Genomic DNA, 23,119 nt, shown 5'->3' on the forward strand with positions numbered 1-23,119 from the left:
TGCGTGGAGAAGGGGCTTGTCTCCTCTAAGGAGGTACTGCCCCATGCCATAACTATCAAAGATGTGGTACCTTATACATTCTCCAAGGCTAAGCTGTAGACTACCACAGCAGCTCTATTGGTTTCATTCTTCATATTAAATCAGAGCAAGCATTTTCAGTCACTATAAAAAGTGCTTTTTAAAACCACATCTTATTCAAGAATTCGACAGTGGCTCTTGTGTTGAAACAATAAATCAATGCTCTACAGGACCTTCATAACTCTTTATAGGCTGTCATTATGCTGGAGCTGCTAAACACTTGCATGCCCAAATTCCATCTGCAAGTGTCACATCTACCTTGTTCTCTCAGGCACTTACATTATCAGGATTAAGTCTCTATTTGGATACTCCAGTTTCCCTTTCATTCAGATGTGGAAGACCAATTCCACTGTATAACTCTGGCCACTGAACTTCATTTAATTTGGATTTACTGTCCTGTGTACAGATGGGCTACACACCTGTGGTGTAGTTCACTTGGTTGGTTTCTAATTTTCACATTTGTACTTGAGCTGAAGATGTATAAATATCCCATAAAGTAAAGAGTTTAACTACTCTGGCAGTGGGCTGTAATTTAAACTGTTGAATGCTGCTACTGCATTCACAGTTTGTGATGTTTTCCTTTCTCTTGACTTGAGTACTATTAGATCTACATGAGCCAGTTTGCCTCTTTTACTGCATTTCACTATGATTCAATACTTGAAATTGCTTGATTCTCATTAGATTTGTTTTCCTCAATTAAAAGGGTCTTTTTGGCAACAGAAACCCCTTCAGTCTTTCTTGTATATGTGTCTTGCTGATGAGATAACTCAGTATTCCTTTATGCCTTGTTCTCATTTCATTTTAAGAAAGGTAATAATTGAAGCCTAATAACCTATATAACTTACTGAAGCCTAATAGCCTATTCACCCAGAATTCATAGATCTGCCTTGCTCACAGCTCCAGAATTGAAAGATATGGAAGGAATCACTTTTCGTTTCATGTTACTATGACTATTTTAGGTGTAATTATTGAGATATTGCATGTCCTGGGCCAGGAGCTGGACTCAATGATCTTTTGGATCCCTTCTGATTCAGGATATTCTATGAATGTGGGTCTTGGAAAATCAATTGATCAGTTTTTTCTGAATTGATTAAAGATAATTGAGGTTCAATTCTTCATTGAAAAAGTATGCCATTCATCTTTACCTGTCGGTGAAAACGTAACCAAGCCTGACAACACAATACTACATGAAAAAGAGCTCCCTGACGAAGTTTGCAAGATACAGAAAAGAAAGGAAAGGTCTGTCAATAACTCATTTAAATATGCTCAGATGTGTATTTTCATTTAGGTCCGCCTGTATTGAGAATTGATGTGTAAAGCTCAGTTTTCTTCCCACACTTGACAAGACTCATCCACTGTTTAGGCAGTGGAAGACAATAATTTTCAGACCACAACAAAACCTAAAAAAAAAAATCTATAATAACAATTTATCTGAAGAGTGAACCTGCCACACATTCATTGGTTTGATTGCTGTAATATCACTCACACAAGTAACCCTAGGAAACTACATATGCTCATGCTAAAGAACAAATGCCGTAATATCACCCTATAAATCAAAACAAAAGCCCCGAGTGAGTTGAGCTGGTTATTAAGACAGATGAAATGCATCTTTATTTTACACAGAAGGAACCAACAGATGAGCTATTTCACAAATTCTAAATACAGCATCTGTGGCTTCAGATACCCACAAAGCAACATTCATATATCATGCTTTGCTTATAGGGATAAGCATGTACTAACCTGCATCACCTAATTAAAAACAGGTTAGATTTCCAAACAATTTTACTGTAACTGTCACTTCTGATGCTTTTAATGACTCCATAATTGCTATTATCATTACCTTAGAGTTTTCAGGAATAAGTTAGTAACTGTTTTCTGTCATTTAAAATAGTTAACACAGATGCCTGATCTTTTGCAGCCTTCCTTCTCCCCATAGTCCTCAAAACAAAGCTAAAGCTTGGAGGGTGTTTGTGCCCAGGAGAAACCTTTGTTCAATAAGTCCCCAAGAGATCTAGTGTCTTATTAAGATTTAGATACATGGCTGACCAAAGAAAAATTTTTTCTCTTCCTGGTTTAAGGTCTAATTATATGCAGACACCCTGCATCTTCTGGATAATGCAAATATCACATAACAGGAATCTGGGTTTTAGAGAAGAAGCTGTGTGGGTGTTCTTTCTCACAGTCCCACCATTAGCCACTACAAATGCATATTATTTCAATACACAATGACAGTTTAATCGAAGAGGAAATCAAAACCCTCAGAAAAATTCTGCCTAGTAGTATCCAGCTTTACCGACGTGTACAACTCATTAAAAATAATCAAGCAAACCAAAACCAGCTTCTTAAGTAGAACACATCAATTCTCACACCATTTTCTTGACATGCCCACATGGGAACAGATAACCTCAGTAGCTGAGACAAAGGTTATTCAATGGCACATGGTATTCCAGCAGTGGTGAAAGTCCTTAGGGTTTGAGGGGTAAGCAAAAGTTTGTGGTAGAAAAGGGTGAACAGACTCATTTTGGGGGATGGCTATTGTATTTTACTCTTTCAAAGGTGTTTTTTGTCTCTGCAGATCAAATATTGGGAGACTGTCATAGTTCTGGACACAGAAAACAATGCTCAAACAGAATGGAATAAAGATTATGCAGGCAGCACCTACGTCCTCCAATTTCTTGGTCTACCACACCTGAATTTATTGAAAACCACTGGAAGGATGCTGAATTTTTCAGATACTTGAATTGGTTTACATTCAAATCTTTGAAAGCTAGAGCAACTATCCTCAAATAAATATTTCAGTGTCCAATTTTGTAGCTTCTTTGATAAGACCTTTCTACTGTGATTGTGGCAATATTGTTGGTATTCTTAGAAATATCATTTTAGTTAATAATTCATGCAGAGAACACAAAAAATATCCTCACTGTATACAATGTCCATTTTCCTCTTCATTCCAATCATGAGAAAATACTAAAGGATCTGTGTTACTGCTTTTGGGGAAACATTTTCTTTGACCTTTCCTTACCTCCACAAGTCAAAAACATGTTGGAATACACTGAGATCTTTTAACTTATTTACTCACCGCAGGAAGGCTCCTTAGAGGGGAACCTGCTCCAGAATCCAGGTCCCAAAAAGTTGTTGAGATTAATGATGTGGCAGATATTGTGCACAGCAGGTTACAAAAAATGTGACGTAAGAGCAGAGCTATTACCCATCCTGCAGAACTGCAGGAAAGAGCCCTAACTCTTCCATTTTGTAGGAAATAGGGCTCAGACAGAAAGATACGGTTTTTAATGGGATCCAAATTTGGACTCAAGTTTTACAGGTTTTCTTAATACACTAATGATAATTCAAAAAGTCATTAAAAAGATACATTTTATAAAGAAACAGCACAGTCAACTCAAAAGCTGGAGATACATAATTTGTGCTTCTTGGAACCAGAACCTTTCTTTTCTCCAGTTGATTCAAAAGGAACTAGAATTCATGTGTATCAATTAAAAGATGCATCACTGCATCCAAACTTTTCCATTAGTATTTTCTTTATTGGTTTTTGGTTTTGTGGTTTTTTTGGTTTAATATGATAGTATTGATATTAATTATTTTTTATTTTATTTAATATTTAATTATTAATTAATTTTTAATTTAATTATTAAGTAATGTTTAATATGACAGTATGGATCCAGTTCATCCATCACGGTTCTGTGTTGCTCACTACAAGGTTAAAACTTTAAAAGACTGCATAAAATGTTCACTGTCATTGCTTTTCTGTGTTCACAATTTCACTGTGATGTGTTTACATACTCTTGGGCATGCAAAACTAAGCCTATGCCCAACAGAAGTTTAAATTAGAAGACATGCCAAGCCATCACCTATGTGTGTAGGGAGAATTGTGAATCTTCGTTCCTGCAAATATATTACTGATGAACAGAAATGTAGTTGCTCTCTGACAGTAAATTATCTCCATGTAATACACACCATTCTTACCAAAAAGATCTAAGTATATTATTTGATTGAGAAATGTAATTTAATAATATTTAATATAATGTTCAATTAATACATTTAATCTAATTTAAGTATATTTAATTTTATTTTTGCCTTAAGCATACACTACAAAGTGAAGCTCCATCTTGAAGAATTAAAAATTAGGTCATGAAAACATATGGAGAAAACAGCTGATATCCCAATAAAATTATGACAAAAGATATAAAGAGCTAATGACAGAAGGATTAATAAGGCAAATTTTTCTCTAGAAAAGGGCTGGTAGAAACAACCCTGAAAGAGTTAGTCATGGCATGAATTATTAAAGCATTTTTCTTTCTCTGGACTAGTATACCTTTATAAGCTTGTTTTGTATTACAAAGCACATGCTGTTTTGAATGTTTTGTAGCCAGTTTTCTTCCTATCCACATGCTTCATACATATTGAGAAACAAACACTAATTAGTTAATTGCTTGTTGATTTTGTCAGAGTACTAGAGTACTAGTTTGCATGGCAACTGATATGCACAGATACTGATTTTCAGAAACTGTCTCATGTTCTCCGAAGTATTTCCTTTGTTTTGATATGGGGGAAATCAGTTGTCTAACAGACCCCATAATTAATGCAACAAGCATTTTATAAGGAGTGGGAGGCTTCTACAGTCATTAAAAAAAAAAAACACCCTATGTTGAAATATGTGGGAACTTTTCTGATAAACTGTATTCCGATGTTAATGCATTTTCTCAAATCTCTATTTACCTTGAGGAACATTTAATACCACCATCCTTTTGCAGAAAACCCTCAACCAAATCCAAACAATGCAGACAGATAAAAAAGTAAACAAGAATTATGCATGCAGTACAGTATACTTTCAGTCAATCTCATTTGCTTTCTATCAAGATGCAAAAGTGAAACTGTTCTCCATGTGTCCAGTAAAGGCTGATAAGAATGCATTTCCGTGCTTAACAGCCTGTAGTATATAATAGCCCAAGAAGATGAGAGCTTCTCATCAGATAATGAGCAGAGGGAGAACTTCAGTTTCATGGGCAAAGATGAAACACATGCCTTTTTTTGCTGTACACTTGCATGCTCCAAATAAGTTCCTGAGGAGAGAGTTCAGATCTGTCATTGAAAATCACTTGATGAGGAACTCCACTATGGTTTAAATCCCAACAGGAGTAGGATGGTTGTTGTGCAGCCTGGGCAGAACATAGCTTCTTCAAAAGAAATTCCTGCATCTCCTGTCAGCAGATGGAGTTTTATTGTTGATTTTAAGCTGACCTATAATGAAACAGAGTCTTGGATGAAAAACTTGAAACCAAAACTCAACAGATCTACAATTAGACTAAAACAACAGAGATTTAGAAATTAAACAAATGCTGACGTGAGTAATCTGATTACCAAGCTACTATAAACCACACAATCCTGATGCCAGTATCAAGCACACATTTTATTCAAGTGTCTGATACATGAAACAGCTCTAGAAGCACAAGTCACAGTCTGGGATTTCATTGTCCCCCAGCAAGAGCCTAGAGAATTGCTGTACTTCATAGCTAGGAAGTGTCTCAACCCAAAGTGTTGACTGTGTTGAAAAGCAAGTTTGAATTGCTGTATCTGGGGGCAAGGCTTGAACCTCAGGCCCTCCTTTCTACTTAAAAAAATTCCCTGCTCAAAGCATTTGTGTTGAAAAGGAAGACCTGTATCAACACTCAAATAAGAGGGTCACTTACTATCGTGATCTTTGCTGGAGGTAAGACAAACTGTTTCAAGTGGGGTGATATTCTTGTTAGCCTATGATCTTAAAAGTAGAAAAAAAGGCAAGCATTTATAGAATCAGAGTTTATGTGGTGTGAGAAGGAGAGAAGAGTTTTGATTTACAGTTCTAGACTTCATTCCATATATTTGTCTTTGTTCTTTATGCTGAACTTTGCTTCAAGCACACTTATGCTGCTCTATTCTGTGAGTTACATGATAAGGAAAAAAAAATTAATGTCAGAAGTGCCAGTTAACTTCACCTTTCATTTGAAAAATATATAGCTGATCTCTTAGCATACAAGCAATATACAGCACTTCATATCCAGCCCTCACTTCATATGCTGCCTTACAAGCCTAATAGAAACTCTCTCTTGCCCCCTTATGGAATACAATATCAAAATAAATGACTCATCATTAATATACATCTAAAATCAAGAGGTGTTTTTTCACTTATAATACTTTTTAAGTTTTAAAAATTCAGGTGTGAGAGTACAGCTGCCACAAAACTTCTGAGCACAGTCCTTTTATACTCAGCTAGGGACCAGCACCACATTCTTGTTAGGAAGAACTTATAACTCTAAGCAAAGCTCTTATTAAACTGATTGTATTTTGGCCCAGGAGCTTTCTTGAGTTTGCTCTTCCTACTGTCTCCCCAACTTCTGCTGTGGTGGAGGGAGTGAACATCTGCGTGGGTGCCCAGCTGCTGGCTGGGATCCACTCACAACAGTTTTTTGCAGCTGAAAGTGGCCATTTATATGTCAAAAACCTTGGGTTAATTCCAAACTCTGTTCAGAAAGAAAGTAAGAAAAAACCAAATTCCTACGTTTTCTTTGTGTATTGACTATGAAATAAGGGATATAATAGTGTGGAGAAAAAAACTCTTATCTCCCTCCAACCACTTTATATTTAAATAAAACTATTTTAAGACATATGAGTTACTGCCACCTCCCTTAAATTACTAATTGCTAAGATAAATTAGTTCTTTCATGAATAAAGTGATAAAGTGATAAGTTTTCCCTGTTTATTGCCATCTATTTCCAGTATCAGTTTGAACACTAACTTCAAAGCAAATAAATGATTTTCATTAGAACATCTTCCCTTTAATGTACTATAAATTCAATTAATAATATTGAAGATTTTCTATATTTCATCAGAGAAAAGCTTTTCCCCTTTTGTGTAAAACTGGTGAATGGAAAACAGTTATTTTTTAAAAATATAAGAACAGGTTCAAACCTGATTCAAACCCAAGCTGAACATTTTTTTATTTTGAAAAGTTAATGTTAGCTATCTTTTTTTCTTCACCAGTTTATTTCTCTACCTTCCAACTAAATTGTTATTAACTTACAATGTTATTATCCATTTGCACCACCTACATTTTGTCAGAAACAGCACTGAGATACCATAATATAAAGCCACAAACACTAATATTAAAAAGAAACACCAGATGTTTAACAAACCCTTCATTACAAAATATCAAGGGTATTTTCAGGCTGTGGACTGTCTGAGATGATTGAATCTGTTTTCTGAATCTTAAACTCATTTAATTTCTGGTTACACTACCCATATTTGTCAACCAGATTCCTTCACTTACAAGAAAGAATCCTTTTGGATCCTGTCCTATCCAAATACTGAATTATCCTTTTTTCCCTCTATTTTTTTTTAAATAAAGTCTGTTTTTTTGACTAGTTGTGCAGATTAAATAGTCCTTAGACTAGGCATAAGCAGTTTTCCTAATGCTTTGCATTTCATATTTCGTATCAAAATCTCTGAATAACTGAAGCCGTAAGCCTTGAAGAAAGGAGGTTTAGGTGATGGGAAATGCCAGCAGTCCCACTGTGCAGGGTGAGCCAAAGCAGTTCATGTAGCCCAGTAGTTCCTCTGTTACAACAGACACCCTAAAGTTCACCCAGGGGAGCTGTTGCATTAAGGCTGTTGAATTTTGGGAGAAAATAAACCCCCCAGCATTCCAGCTGTACTCAGATATGAGAAGGGCTGCATGTGGCTTGGCTTAATTTCTGATTATGGCTAATTTGACATTATTGGCCTGGTTGAGCTCAGTAAGAACTTGCACAAGTTTCTTGCACAAGATTCACAAATAGTGCAGTGTTGCGGCTTAACCCCAGCAGGCAAACAAGCACCACACAACCACTTGCTCATTCCCCCACCAGTTGGATGGGAGAGAGATCTGGAAAGTAGAAAAACCCATAGGTTGAGATAAAGATAATTTAATAGGTAAAGCAAAAGCTAGGCACACAAGCAAAACAAAACAAGCAATTCGTTCTCACCTTCCTATTGTGTAACGATTACTGGGGAGGACAAGCACCATCATTCTGAACAACTCCCTCTTCTTCCTTCTTTTCCTGTCTTTATATCCTGAGCATGAGGCCATATGGCATGGAATATCCCTTTGGTCAGATGGGGTCAGCTGTCCCAGATTTGTCCTCTCCCATCATCTTGTGCACCCCAAGTCCCTGCTGGTGGATGGTACAAGAAGCAGAAAGGGCCTTAGACCTGTGCAAACCCTTCTCAGCAAAACCAAAAACATCTGTGTACTATCAACAGGGTTTCCAGCACAAAACCAGAGCACAGCCCCTAGCCAGCTACTGTGAAGAACATTAACTCTACCCCAGCCAAAACCTGCACATGTATTTTACCGATCTGACACTGGTCTGGCTAAATTCAGTAAGATCTTACTCCACATTCCTAAAAAGGATGGTTTATTGAAGGAACAGGAAAGCAGATTCAGGATCGCCAGTGATAAAAGCACTAACTAAAGAGTGTTAGTATGTATTGCAACGGGAGTTACGGTAACAGACATCTTTTAGTGCTATATATGTATAAATGAATATTCCCAGGTCTACTCCAACACCACTGGATATGCAAAGCTCACCTAAAGGCATCCTTCAGTGGAGGAGGATGGACAATGTCCATCTACTGATCCCAAGAAAGCAGACATGTTTCCTCATCTCACTTTTTGCCCTGCAATCTCCCTTCTTTTCATACTACAAATTTTTTTGGCACTTCCCAGCTGGATGGAGCAATCACATGTTATAGGTGGTGTTTGGTGACTTTGGTCAAACATGTTTAACATGTCTCATGTCATTCCTCATTTGCATTGTAAGGGGTGTGAAAGTCAATATGCAGACAGGGCTTAATGAGGGTCTTGGTTACTTTCAGTCTGAATTTATAGTCAATATAAGAGGTAAAATAAACACTTTGGTCCTCCTCCACCCACTGAGGCAGCAGTAAAGGATGCCTCACCAGAGCCTTTGTGCACATCCCTATCTCCTTAACGGACCAGATTTGCAACAAGTCTTGTTTTTCAGTGTGAAGGAAGAGTGAGGCCAATGGCTGGTACAGAAACATGGGTGCTCCTTTGTGCCTCACTGAACCAACACTGGGCTGCAAGGCCTCCGCTTCCCTCTAAACATCATTCCATTGTCCAGCCTTGCTTGAGCCAGGTGCAAGATCACTGAGGGGTCCAGCTCATGGCTTTCTCAACCAGCCTGATCAATTCACCACCAACTTAAGGCAGCTCTGTAGCAAGTCTGAAAATGTACCACAGGAGCTCCAGAGAACAGTTGTACTTAATCTGCCTGAGAGACACCTTATGTGCTACACACGTTTCTCACTTTGCCAAATGCTATCTAAATGTGCCTGAATAAACCAGAATTATCACAGGCGGTAGATATGAAAAGCAGGGCTGCAAATCTAAATCAAGAAATCACCTTGGATTCCAAAAGGCCATGCCATGTATTGATTAAAAGGACCAGGGGGTTATACAAATAAGTGAATGCACAGCATGAAATTTCTATCTTGCAAACATTTAGGTCAATCGTTTATTAAATATGGATATTATGCTATTTCTCTCCGAGTGAAGAAACCCAAGGGAAAAATCTGATAATATTCTACTCTAACTGGACACTTTTCTATATTTTTTGAGTGGAACACAGATCATCTATTAAATGGGCTCAAAAATTATTGATGCTGAAAAGTAACACCATGTCATAAAAAACATCTTTTAGAAAGGAACAGGCTTGTAATTGTATGTGACTAACATTCTTCCTTAAAATATCTACACTTTTGTTTGTTTGAAGTTTTTGTTGTCACATTATTTCTTGTAAATATAAACAATAAAACCTATGGAAACAAACTACTTGTTGCTTTCAGTGTGTAACACAAAGAGATGACACCACAGGGAACAATTCAAATTAGTGTATTTCTGAATCAAAATGTGCATTACTTAAGGCCACATTTAGAATAACATAATCCTCCCTTTTGCAACTCTAAAAAGAAAACAGTTAAAAGCATGAAAATTGACAAAGACTTTATTGGTTCAATTACAGAGGCAGCAACTCATCTATGTAATTACCATACCATGGTTGTTTTCTGAGGAGTGATTTCAAATGTCTCATATTAAATGAAAGCAAAACTGCCACCTCCTGAAGATCTGAATTAAATCTTATCAATAAGGAAAGCGTCAGAGGAGCATGACACTTTGCCTATGAAGAAAAACTTCCTTGCCCCTTACAATCCATTCTGGCAATGTATCTTCATATTATAGAACACAGCAGTAACAAAGGCTAATTAATTCCCTTTGTACAACTGCATTTTGCAGGGCCTCTGCTCTGAGAAACTCTTGCTTAGTGTGGTTTCAGTCCATTATCTGTAATGCAAATACTTGCAACTTAGGAGCAGTGGAAAACTGTATAAATCTCCCAACATGTGAGAAATTAGCAAGTGTTACTTTGCCGTTTGATATGCAGCACATAGTAAGATTTACATTCCAAAGTTCTACTTTGAAATAAAAAGCATACTCATGATCTCTGAAAATAAGAAAATAAAGCATTTAGAGAGAAAACCAGAGGCACCTCACATTCTTTTTGAACTACATTTTACATTAAATCATTTTCTGAAAATTAAAGGTGGGACAATTTGTATGATTTATTCTACTTAGATGCTGAGTCTGTAAGTGAACTGCTGTATGAGCTTTGTAGGAGCCTGGTTTTCAGTGATGTTAAATGTAAATGCCTTTAATCATTACAAATTTGCCAATTTTTGTTTATAAGGCTATATAATGGTCTGCATATAATACTATGTCATTTGCCAAAGAGGATTGTATACTTACAGGAAGAAAATAGGATATCTATGAAAATTGGGAAGACACTGCTTGGAGAATGAGAATACAACCAGGAATGTACCAGCACAGTCTCAAAAACTAGGATGAATTCCTGAAAAGTAGCACTGTCTTGGCACAGGAAATAGTCTGAAGTGTCAGTTACCCCACATACATTATATATACATAATTCAATTATATTTCAATTTTTTTTAAGATACTACTACATCAATGATAAACACAGGAGAAGTGGGAGCTAAGGCAAAAAGGGGGGCTAAAATCTGTGGTAAAAAAAGGGCTGGGAGAAGGCAAAGAAAATCTTCAGCATGGTCTGAAGCCATTGCACACAGAGAATTGAAGAGGTTGATACCTAGTTTTGAATTCTGCCTGTGCTCTGAGCTGGCCTGGCACCATGACCATGACTGCAGGTGCCTGGTTGATAAAAGGCCCCAGAGCATCAATCTCCCTGTAGGAAGTTTAGTAATAAGGTCAGTATCTTGAGGTTTGAGGAGTCAAGCAGTATAACACAACTAATTCTGACACCAGTTTCAAGTGTGGTATGTATTTACTTTGCATGATGCTGGTGGGGATATTTAAACAGTATGTAGCTGGAATTACTCCCATAATATAGAATGGAAAATGCATTGTTTTACAGAACATTTCACACCTGTAAGAGTCTGTTAAAACACTATTAAATGTTCATTGATTGTTTGACAAGCACAGGTAGGTAAGCAACCGTATCCTATAGTCAACAGCAGCCCATGCACAGGCCTGCCAAATATGACCCATCTCACTGAGAAAACAGACATTAGCCAGAATTACAGTATCTAAACTATCAGTATTAAGTGTCAGTTTCTGAATAGAAAGCATCAAAATAAGTAAGAAAACCTCCTGTCAAAGGGAAGTGACGAAGAAAAAACCTGGGGTACACATGTGTTTGTTGAAAGACAAATTAAATGGTATACCCTTGGTTTTAATCTTACAGGTGCTTTCAGTAAAATTAAAAGGTGAGGTGAAACCTCACCTGGAATAAGGTACACCTTTGCTGTCTAGTAAGATGAATTCAGGAGGTTAAAATAAGCATAATGAGAAAAAAATTCCCTGACAGAACAGCCAAAACATATATGAATGAATAAGGTTTATAAGCCTGTATGTTGAGAGTGAGAGACAGAACCCATATCAAAGGAAGCAGAAGGCTGCTACACTGTATGATAACTATTTCTGTGAAAATTTGGGGGTTTGTGTGTTGTTCTTCATAATTTTTCAAGTGAAGCTCAGGCAAAGAGGTGAACTGCAGTGAAGTAAAGAGGACAAATTTCATGCTTTTGTGAGAGAAAATATCACAACAATGTTATTCTAATCTGCCACCAGAATTATCTTCACTCTGTGGATGCAAAGATGAATTTACATCACTGAGTGATACACATCCTCTTGGTACCCATGAGGGTTCTTACTAATTCACATAGTTGACTAAATAAAGAGAGCATCTTTCTGAAATTGTTACATCACTATTTCAGAGCCAAATACATTAAACAGAACGGAAATTATAGTTGATGGTTATACTCAAGTCATGGTGAAATATTTCTGACATGATTAGCTATCAGAAAAGTGCACTACCTGAACATGCCTAACCATCATGATTATCTTTCTCTTACTTGATAGAATAGACTGCGAGGCAAGTGTCAAAACCCTGAATCCCTTATTTAAATATTTCAGCACTGTCACTGACAATTTAAGTAAACCTCAGCAAAAATGTAAAGATTATATTTTTCAGAGAGATAATACCATTTAATTATGCTTGCAAAATTAAGGTGAGTTTTAAGGGCAAAACAACGCTAGGGGTGCACTGGATGCAACTGCTGTTCTTCAGAGTTTTTACTCTGATATTTGGATTTCAGTGCAGAACTCAATATCTAAACCCTTTACATTTGTTACCTATTTTTTCCAAAATTTTCCCTAGAATGAAGGGAAATGTTAGCCCAGGTTTTCTAGTTCCAAAGAATTGGAAAAAAACTAGCAAAAGGGGATCTCAGAATGGTTATTTTCTGTTCAAAATTATTTTTAACAAATGGTAGTGGGCTTTGTCACATACTGAGGAGTTGGGGGAAAAAATGCCTATTCAGAGTCTGAAAAACTCTGACCCAGAGTTCATTCTAAGACCTGTCCAGCTACTCTCAGGTGACGGATCAGTCAGGGGATCCCACTCTACTCCCCCATAATTACACCACATCTGGAGTGCTGTGTCCAGTTCTGAGCTCCTCAGTAAAAAAGACACATGGAGCTCCTGAAGCAGCTCCAGAGAGGGCAATGAAGATGATGAAGGGACAGGAGCGTGTCTCTTATGAGGAAAGGCTGAGGGAGCTGGGCCTGTTCAGCCATGAAAAGAGACAACTGGGAGGGGACCTCATCAGTGTCTGTCGGTATCTGACGGGAGGGTGTCAGAGGGTGGAGCCAGGCTCTGCTCACTGGTGCTGAGCAATAGGACAAGAGGCAATGGGCAGAAACTGATGCACGGGAAGTTCCAGCTGAACATTAGGAAGAACTTCTTCACTGCGTGGGTGACCAAGCACTGGAACAGATTTTCTGGAGAGGTGGTGGAGTCTCCCTCACTGGAGATATTCAAGAACCAAGTGGATGCACTCCTGTGCCGTGTGCTCTGGGATGACCCTGCTTGAGCAGGGAGGTTGGGCAAGGTGACCCACTGTGGTCTCTTCCAGTTCAGAAAAGTTCCAAAGCTATCAGGGGGTGACTCTCACCATTCCTGCTCCCATGTCCCATCTTGTCCAAGCAGCAGGAGCTCCTGGTACTGTCCGTACTGCTGGCACCTCAGCCTTGCAAGAACTCCCAGTACAATCAAGGCATGCTTCACCACCAAGCTCTTGCACAAGGCCTGATAGCAGGTTATTGAAACTTTAGAGGAGGTGCAGAGCGGGCCAGAGGTAGAGAAAGAGGAAGGGGGGAGGGGGGGGGATCATGCATCCCATGGTAGTTTTCTGAAGGAGAGTCATTCATTTTCTTTCTAATGAAAGTGTGCATGGTGCTCACAGACAACGATTTTCTCAGTTGTGACTGTTTTCTCAGTAAGTTGTAAGGCCATTAACTGTGCATCAAGAACAGTGACTTTTATAATGCCACTGACACTTCTGGATGTAAACTTGTCTTTGATAGTTTCATATCAAATGCTCAATTACTTGAATGGACATTATATTTAAGGCCATAACCTGGATGTGTAGAATTCCAGCCAGACACAATTTTCTGTACATTTCAGCTCAGAAGAGAAGATACTATTGGGAAAAAAAAGATACAACCTTGTAAAGGTAAGAGGGTTTTTCTTTCATTACTCCACAGAGAATAAGGATTTCTTTTTTTTTTTTTTAACAAGTACGCATGAGGCTGAAAGACAGCCTTAAAACTAATGAAGCACTGATTTAGCTCCTGGAAGAGTTCCCAATGCTTCCTTATTGGCTACTACAGTATATAAAAATCTAATGAACCACAAAATGATGATGGAGAAATCCAGTCTACTCAGACTGGCTTCTGGATACTGGAATATTAGAAGTGCTCATCACAGTCATTATGGAGAACATAATAGATGGAAAATAGCATGATTATGAGATTATTAAATTCCACTTCCCTTTACTGTTTCTAGATTCAACAAAAGCGGTTTTTTGCGTGTTTCATTTTCAGATGTTTTCCTGTATTACAGATTGCAATTAATGTATTCTCAGCTAGATATAAAAATTAATTATGAATATAAATACATTATTGTTAAGTATGTATTAATATCAGTATATAGATGTAATAATAGATTTTTATCTAATTAATATAATAAACTCAATTATAAATACTGTTCTATTTCTGGGATTTCTATTACACAGTGTCTGGATTGCTAAAGCTGTGGACACTTCATTTTGCCTACTATGTCAAATGCTGATATCATGATACCATCTTGTCCTTAAGAACTCAATCTGATCAATTTTTATCTTTTTTTAGTGTTACAGATGTCTTGTACACTGCCAAATATTTGTACGAATGCAAATAATGTTTTATTTCTCTACAGATCAGAATGTTGGACTGCAAGGTTTTGCTATATGCAAAGGTTTGTACCTCAGCTATTGCAGAGATTACTTTTCCAACACTGTGGCTCTCTACCCAACATTTTGAAGGAGTGTGGGATGGGAGATATGGATGTTAAAGTAGTCTTTCAAGTTTTTTCCTTGGCTGCTTCTACCCGTATGAAAATATGTCAAGAGTTACAGCATCTTTGCCTCTGTCATCCACACTGTGCTTCAGTTCCACAGTGCAATGACTGTCATCATAAACAGTGCAGTCCACTTGGTGCCTAAATCATGTGTGCACACAGACATGAATTTTCAGCCTTAACATTGATTTGTAGCTAATCTGTATCACAGCATAACATAGACAGTGGCAGGAGAAAAGGATTAAAGATCAGCAGAAATGTTATCAAGATCTCCAGCTGTAGCTTTCATTGAGTACCCTGTAGGTGTTCAGCTGAAACTACAGTTCACTTTCTCCTTCAGAAAAAGTCACTTCATATTTTTACATGGGATCCATTTGGTAATTAGCACATTTTTAGTTATACTGCTTAACCTAATTTTTAGCCATTGATTAAAGTTTTCTAGACACAAAATGAGGTTGCAGTATTTCCCATATTCAAAAAGTATTTATATTTTGCTGAGAAATTAATCAGATCCTCCTGTTAACAGTCAGAATATTTTCCCAGTTGTCAAAAGATCTGCAGAATTTACCAGTTACATTTTTAGTAGCTGAACCAGATGTGAGTAAATTTAATCTCTTATATTAAATTGCTTAATTAGGAAAGTAGCATATTGTTGCATCTAGCAGGGAGACTAGGGATGATTTACCACATTATAAAAAAATTCAAAATACATCAGACTTCTGATTAGTCTTTAGCATCCTTCTGGTGTTTACTATGGCCTATGACATTTGGAGTTTGCCTCTACCTACCTGTTTGCTAGTTACCTTTTCATGGAAGTACTTCAAGGATCACAGAGGAAACTTTGTTTTTTCAAGATGTTACTTTAGTAAAAGAAACAATATTCTACATGCTCCATTTCCCTTATTTACTACATACATAGTAAATAATTCATAGGAGTCCGCTGTATAGAGGATTATAGATGGCCCTATGTCAAACTAGTATCTTTTCCTTAGTCCTTCTCTTTAGATAACAGATTTTCTGACTCGGAGTTTCCTAGGGAAAATTTCATAGGATTTTTTTTTTCTTCTTGGACTATACAGTCTAGGCCTGATGGTTACTGCCTCTTGGACAGAAAGTTTCTCTGCTTCTGGATACATCTTAAACAGAGATATTTTAAGGACTACCATTTCCTGTGCAGAGCTTTAAGAGCACCTTTTACATTCAGTAATGTGAAAAACAACCATTAATTTCAAATTCTCATCGGTCATCAGTACCACAGCCATTATAGACATCACTTATATTCCTTAATGCTCTACTCTTAATGCTGGCTACTGTCATGGGCACTCATGTTTTGTTTAAAACACATCTCCTTGTTATATTCAAATCTCTGCAGCATAAGACCCCAAACTAAATGTGTGTTCTAGTATCAGTCTAGTCATGACTTCATGAACTTGCACTAGTACAGGAGGATACCTGCACAAAGTTCTTGTCTGAATGCTTGTCCTATGATAATACCACGAAATATTTTCCACCACAAGGTAATTGCTGAGATTGGAACTGGGCAAGATAAAACCTTTTAAAAATACTTAATTTTATCGCTTTTTTCAGAAAAAAAAAAAATCAAGAAGAAATTTCACAGTACCGTTTCACAGACCCATAGCTTCATCTTTTTTTGTGCATACATACATATATATATATATATATATATAATATAAAACATACATAAAAATGTAATGACTGGCATTGAGCCTGTGTTTGTGAGGGGATGGCCAATGTGATGTGGAGGGAGAGAGGGAGAAGATTCCCCAAGGTTGTAAACAGCCCCGACACCCAAAAAGAACACAGCACAATTAGGCCAGCCAGTTTAAACATCTGGCAATACAAAAACAAACAAAAAGCAAAAGGAAACAAAACAAAAACCCACCAAAAACCCCAAACCACATTAAATGTGTTAAAATGTGTAGCCCTCTTCTCTTCTTTTAAAATGGAGAAAATGCACACATACAGGTGCCTGCTGCTGGTAGTTCACACGAAAGATTATTCTACATTAAATAAATATTATCCTCATCTGGACAAATGACTTGGTATCCTCTTGTTTACTTTTACTTGCCAAAGTTGAGTCAAATACATGGGCTGTGAGAAAAAATTTCTACAAAAAAATATTGACTACTCCAATGAATTTACTATTTCTACTTCAAGCAGCTGAAATCCTAGCAGAGTATTTGCTCCCTTTTTCTGACATTTTGGAAGCCAGATTTTTGTGCTTCTTTTTATCATTTTTGCCTGCTAAAGTGAGAAATTTTGTCACAATTTAGAAGGCTCAAAACAAGTACTATCTGAGATAGTTAATTCAAATTTCTGTAACTCAAAACAGCCTGGCTCTCAGATGATGCAGATGGTATGAAGGAGGAGAAGGACCGTTTTGGCCACGGAATCACATTCAATACTTTTTTTTTTCCCTCTAGCATAATCACATAATCATGTGATGGGACAAGACTCTGAGGCTACTGCTCTGTCCCCATCTTTCCTTTTTTTTTTGCTCCATATAGTGTGGGTGTGAGTGTGCCAGGGTTTTCCCTTAGGAATGAATCTAGCAGAGAGGATGAACAAAGGGCTGTCATTCAAAGAGAAGGCAAAAGGTCACAGAATGACAGACAGACACTCCATCAGTCTCCACAGAGAGGCCATTGTTACTGGATTTCTTGCTGAAGTACAGCAGGTTTATCCCCAAAGCACAAGCATACAAGGTTAGCATCCTGTGCTTTTGATACAGCCAGAACTAGGATTTCAGGCAGTAATGGAAGGAATAAAGAGGATATCAAGGTAACTAGAAAAATCCTAAACCAACCCATCAGATTCATCGAACATGTGGCAGTTATTCAGCTGTATTTCATATCAACCACAACCCCACCACTTCTCAAGGCGCATCTCTGTTCTCCCTGTGATAGTGTTGCCTGTGCTTTGAAAACTCAGTGGATGCCATGGCCAAAGTTTTGTACTACCTTCTTTTCCCTTGAAACTGATGATCATTTGTTTTCCTTTAATGGTCTTGAATCTAATAAAAGTGATAGATACCTAACAGAATTATTAATTGCTTGGCGGTTAATCCACAGATCAATTTAAAACCACAGAGTGATGCCAGCCACTACTGCAGTAGCCAATAAAAGGTAGGCAAAACATTGTCTTTTCATCAAATCTATTAATCATAATAATTATTCACAAACTGCATTACCATGGAGACAATCCTCCTAAAATCACCTGAATTAATGAGGTTAGTAATTAACTTTATTTATCTCATTTCAAACGTGGTCCTTAGGTTTTGACATTTACTGATTGGATTCTGCAACCTTTATATCATTTACTTTGGAGTAATTTGTAACCAATTTTGCACAACCCTCTGACAATTTTACTGAGCAACCACAGATGACAGAAAATCTTTTTCTTGCAAAACATTCTTGACAGAAGTAGGTGCATAGGTGCATATACTCATATAGCCAGCTTACTCAGCGTATGCATCACTATTGACATTTTATCAGAGTTTAAAAAAAAAAAACCAACACAACAAAACCCACCAGAATTATGATCAATGCTGATAGTTGGTTTTCTGTGATCTGATGGTACAGATCACAGAAAAATTTTGGAAACACAAACAAAAGCAAATAAGCAATAAACAAAAGCAAAAAAGCAATACATAGCATACATACCTAGAAAACTCAGTTGTTGAAAGCTCTTACCCAAGGCAAATGAAGGCAGATGCTGCATCTGTTAAATGCAGTGGTCTAACTGACATAAAATTGCCAGGTTTTTATAGCCATCACCATGCATCTTTACGAGAAGAAAAATTCTCTAACCCAATGTGCATTGCAGCTGGTGGAAGAGAAGCTGTTTATGAACTTTTCCATGGGCTCCCATTGTGCATGTTGACAGAAAATTTGCAGGCCAGAACACAGACAGTAGTGGTACTGAATGCCAGATTATTAATACACACCAAAGAAGAGAAGAGTACTACTATGACTTTTCTAATCCAAGGGCACAGATTATTTCTGTCCTCCAATAACTTCACACCTTCAGCAGTTGACATATCTGTTAAACCTCTAAAAGAAAACTTTTGTCCCTTGTACTTTATTTTATACCTCATGAACCCATGATGGGCTAGAATGTAAGTTAACTCTTGAGTTTAATTGTTAAATCAAGTGAGGTATCTTCAAACCATTTTGACTGTAGAGCTGTTTAAAATGAGCTCAGTGATCACTTTGATTTTCAAGCACTTTTATAACTGCTTTCCATTAGTGTAGAAGATTTTTAAAATGCTACATGTAAAACCAAATGCTACATGTGAAACCAAATGAAACTTTCTTGCAGCAGCTAGAAAATAATCTGATCTCAAAATAACTGTGGAGATACATAGATAGATAGATAGATAGATACATACATACATACATACATACGTAAGCACATGGACACACACATTTGCTTACAAATTTTATGCTGAGGTTCTGCAGGATTTCTCTCTCTCTCTTCCCCTCCATCCCTGCACTCTGAATTCAGCAGCAAATGTAATGAGGCTGGGGTAATGTTATGATTTAGAGTAAGTCACTCCTGCATAAATATCACCTAATTTTAAAGTAATATCATAACAATTTTAAATGAAATGACTATTGTTTCTGTGATCCACTTCTCTTGGAACATTTCAGAAATTTGAATTTTGTATTCTTTTTAGAAGTAGGGAAAAGCTTTTTACTTCAGCTGTATGAAAAATTCAAGAAATACAGGATGTTGGAAGGTACACCTTGTCTCCTATGGTCACTCTTAAAGAATTAATAAAATGTGTATTTGCATAAATGGCTTGTTTTACAGGAGTCTTCATATAACCCAAAAGTGTTTATTTCTGGTTATAAACTTCAAGCTTAATCTTCGGTGAATGCTGTATTAAATTGCAGTGCTACCATGCATGGCTACTAACTGCAAAACCAAATGTGCATTTGGTTGTAAATTTTACATCTTCTAGTAAAAAGAATAAAACAGCCTCCCCATTCCCAAAATCATAGGAATTTTCAACCTATTGTTTGCCTAGAGTTCCTCAATTTTCCCCAGATTGTTTTTGACGAATATTTGGTCAAGGTTGAATTCCCACAATAAGTATGTGCAGCAGAGTTGAGAATGCTTCGGCTTCCATCTGCCAAAGTTGAACGTATTTCCAGATAGATTTAGCCCAAATAATAGTGCAGATCTAAGCACTAGAATGTGGTAGTTGATAGCAGCACTGCTAGTAACACCCTTCCCTCACCTCTGCCCAAGCCATGTAGAGTAATATCTTAGCACCCAATGCAATATGTGGGATTAACCACCATGGAAGTTGAGGCAAAAGTGCTGCCTAATGAGATGGTTACAAACTGGCTCATTGCAGCCAAAACAGAGTTGAATAACGATGTAGTTTGCAGTACTACCAGGCATTTGCACACAAGGAAGGGACCACTGGATGGAACTCACTGGCTGCAAAGTTGCTATATATGCTGGAGGATGTGCATTTAAATATTAGCTACTTGTAAGCACTTTGCCAGAAGGGGCTTCTAGGTTAAATTGAACATAATCTGAGAAAACTCACAGCCCAAGAGTACCCAAGGATCTGGAAACTAACTTGAAAAATTCAGATTCTGGAAATAGTGATTTTTTTCTTGTCGTTCTCACTAAGACATGTTTATCTCCTCTTTGAATTGGAAAGTTCTCCCCATCCTAAATTAAAAACAAAAACATTCATAATAAGTCCATCCTACTGCAAAGTCTCTGGTAATTCCATTTAAGACAGGAATGAAAACTGACACTTAAAATTCACTATTGTTTTTGAAGTGAACAACAGGTTTATCTGAAGGAAACCCTCTTGTGTCACACACAGACTGCTCCTAAGGGCATTATCTGGTTTCTAGGCTGGGTGGCAAACAGAGACATACTGTATCTCTACCCAATAAAGAGCTCTAAACTGTTTGGCAAGCCAAGTTATGCCTTCTCACACACATCTGCCAGTTCCCACATAGTAAGCATCATCTGCACTAAGCCAAGACGGTAAATTAAAATAATTCCCTTGCAAGATTCTGGAACATCCTTTAGGACAGCTGCCATCCAGTAAATTCTAAAATACAGGAATCAGTGGTATTAAAGCCCTGGCAAGCCTTTCATTACCGACACAAGTAATGATGGTAGGTTCATAGCTGATCAAATCTGTCTACCAAAAAACTAACTAAAATGAAAGTAGGACCATTTGGCAAGTAAAAAGAAAAAAAATTACCTAAGCAGTAGGTAGATGAAAATTGTTCATCCATGCTACATGGAACTTAAGAGTGTAGATGCCAACACTGTAACCGTGGTTGTACTAAAAAATATTAACCTAATAGAGTGATGAGAAGTAAAAGACATTAAATATAAGAGGTGTTTTCAAAAAAAGAAAAAAGGAAACAATAGCCATGTAATGTATCATTTATGTGTTTTCCTCACCATAAATCTACACACCAAGGGAATACACTTCCTGATCTGTAATCTGTATGAATTTTGAGAAACTGAGCGAAAAAATACATCAGTATAATAAAAATATTTAGTTAACTGATTGTCGTGTATATGTCAGGGGTGTTGTAAGCCCAGTGTGACAAACAACAAACTCAAACAGAATAAAAACCATTGCATTAAACTCTAAAATCCTTTGTTAGCAGACCAGATACAATAATGTCCAGAAATTGTCTTAGATTAGTTTAAAAAATTATTCCAGTTCATCTTGTGCATTCAGTGCGTGTGGATATCTACTGTACTTATTTTTTGTACAGACATTCAGATCACATCTCCCAAGCAGGACATACACAGGAGATGGAATTCCTCACAGAAGAGCGTCTTATCTGTGAGAACAGAAAGAGAGGAAATGCCATGTTTTGCATCCCCAAGACACCAGGGCATTTAAGACAGAAGCCTGAATGTTGGCTCCCAGACAGCCTGACTCCTGTCAAGAAGGAATGCTTCCTGGCTTGTAAGCTTCTTCCCCCTCCTTTGTTTCTATCTCATCCATTACACCAGAGAGAAAAAAAATTTATTCCTTTTTAGGATCCCTCTGATCAGTTCTACAGGATCCAGGGAATCCAGGTGTGTTTTAGTATGTTATAGAAGTTTAGTATGTTATAAAAGTTATAAACTTTTCATAAAGGGTGCTTTGAAAATTGTCTCTTTTTTAATATTCTCTACAAACATTCTTTCTTACTGTGATGACTTGCTTTGCTAGTTTAAATAAACTTGACTTTTACTGTTATATGGTAATCTAACAGCTATTTTCAAAATTACATTTAGGACACCAGATATTTGCCAAAAAAGTACATTTTTGTTCTTATTTATGAAAAATAAGAACATTTGTCTTGTAGACAGAGAACATGAGAATGTAAATATTTGTTTGATTTTTGCCCTGCTTTGGGCCATAAAGAAATGGCTTCACCTTACTATTCCTGTTACAATACTTATTGAGTTATACAGCCTTATTATTACTTGCTAAAATATATTGCATAATTACCATATATCCTAGATCTCTGTTGTAAACTATCACTTATATTTCATCCATATAGACTAATTGCGGTTTTTTCAGTAACATTTCTTCAAAGAATTTAAAGGCAAAGATTATAGCAGAGCCAGGGATCCCCTTAGACTTTACAAGAATATTCCCCCCTCCAAACTGAAAGGGAATCTATGTAAAAATATAAGTTAGACAGAAATGCATATGCAAACTTTTGCTTCCAGAAATCCTAGACTGTGCCAACAGTGGTAATAAATATGACCAGATGTTACTGCTTTCATAAAAGTCAAGTTACAAAACCTGGAAACTCACTCAGTGTAAATGAAGAGAAGAAAAAATTGCTTTGAGTAAACCTGAATGTGATAGCCACATGGGGCAAATACAAAACAGCACAAAGAATTAACAAAAGTTCTGTCAAAGAGAAACCTACAGCAATTTTGTTAGAACCTGTAAATCAACCTAACATGAAGTATCT

The 23,119-nt window shown here is 37.0% G+C and overlaps 1 long non-coding RNA gene across 1 annotated transcript in view; it reads right to left on the bottom strand.

The window, feature by feature from the left end:
* Positions 1–3,750: 3,750 nt before the first annotated feature.
* Positions 3,751–23,119, bottom strand: part of LOC109144879 — a 29,378-nt gene continuing 10,009 nt past the window's right edge. Inside the window, exons 3-4 of the long non-coding RNA XR_002045917.3 lie at positions 8,094–8,282; positions 3,751–5,334 (exon numbers count right to left, since the gene is read on the bottom strand). This is a non-coding gene — a long non-coding RNA (uncharacterized LOC109144879). The remainder of the gene's footprint in view (positions 5,335–8,093; positions 8,283–23,119) is intronic.

Source organism: Corvus cornix, chromosome 4, assembly GCF_000738735.6.
Source record: "Corvus cornix cornix isolate S_Up_H32 chromosome 4, ASM73873v5, whole genome shotgun sequence".
Classification (NCBI taxonomy): domain Eukaryota; kingdom Metazoa; phylum Chordata; class Aves; order Passeriformes; family Corvidae; genus Corvus; species Corvus cornix.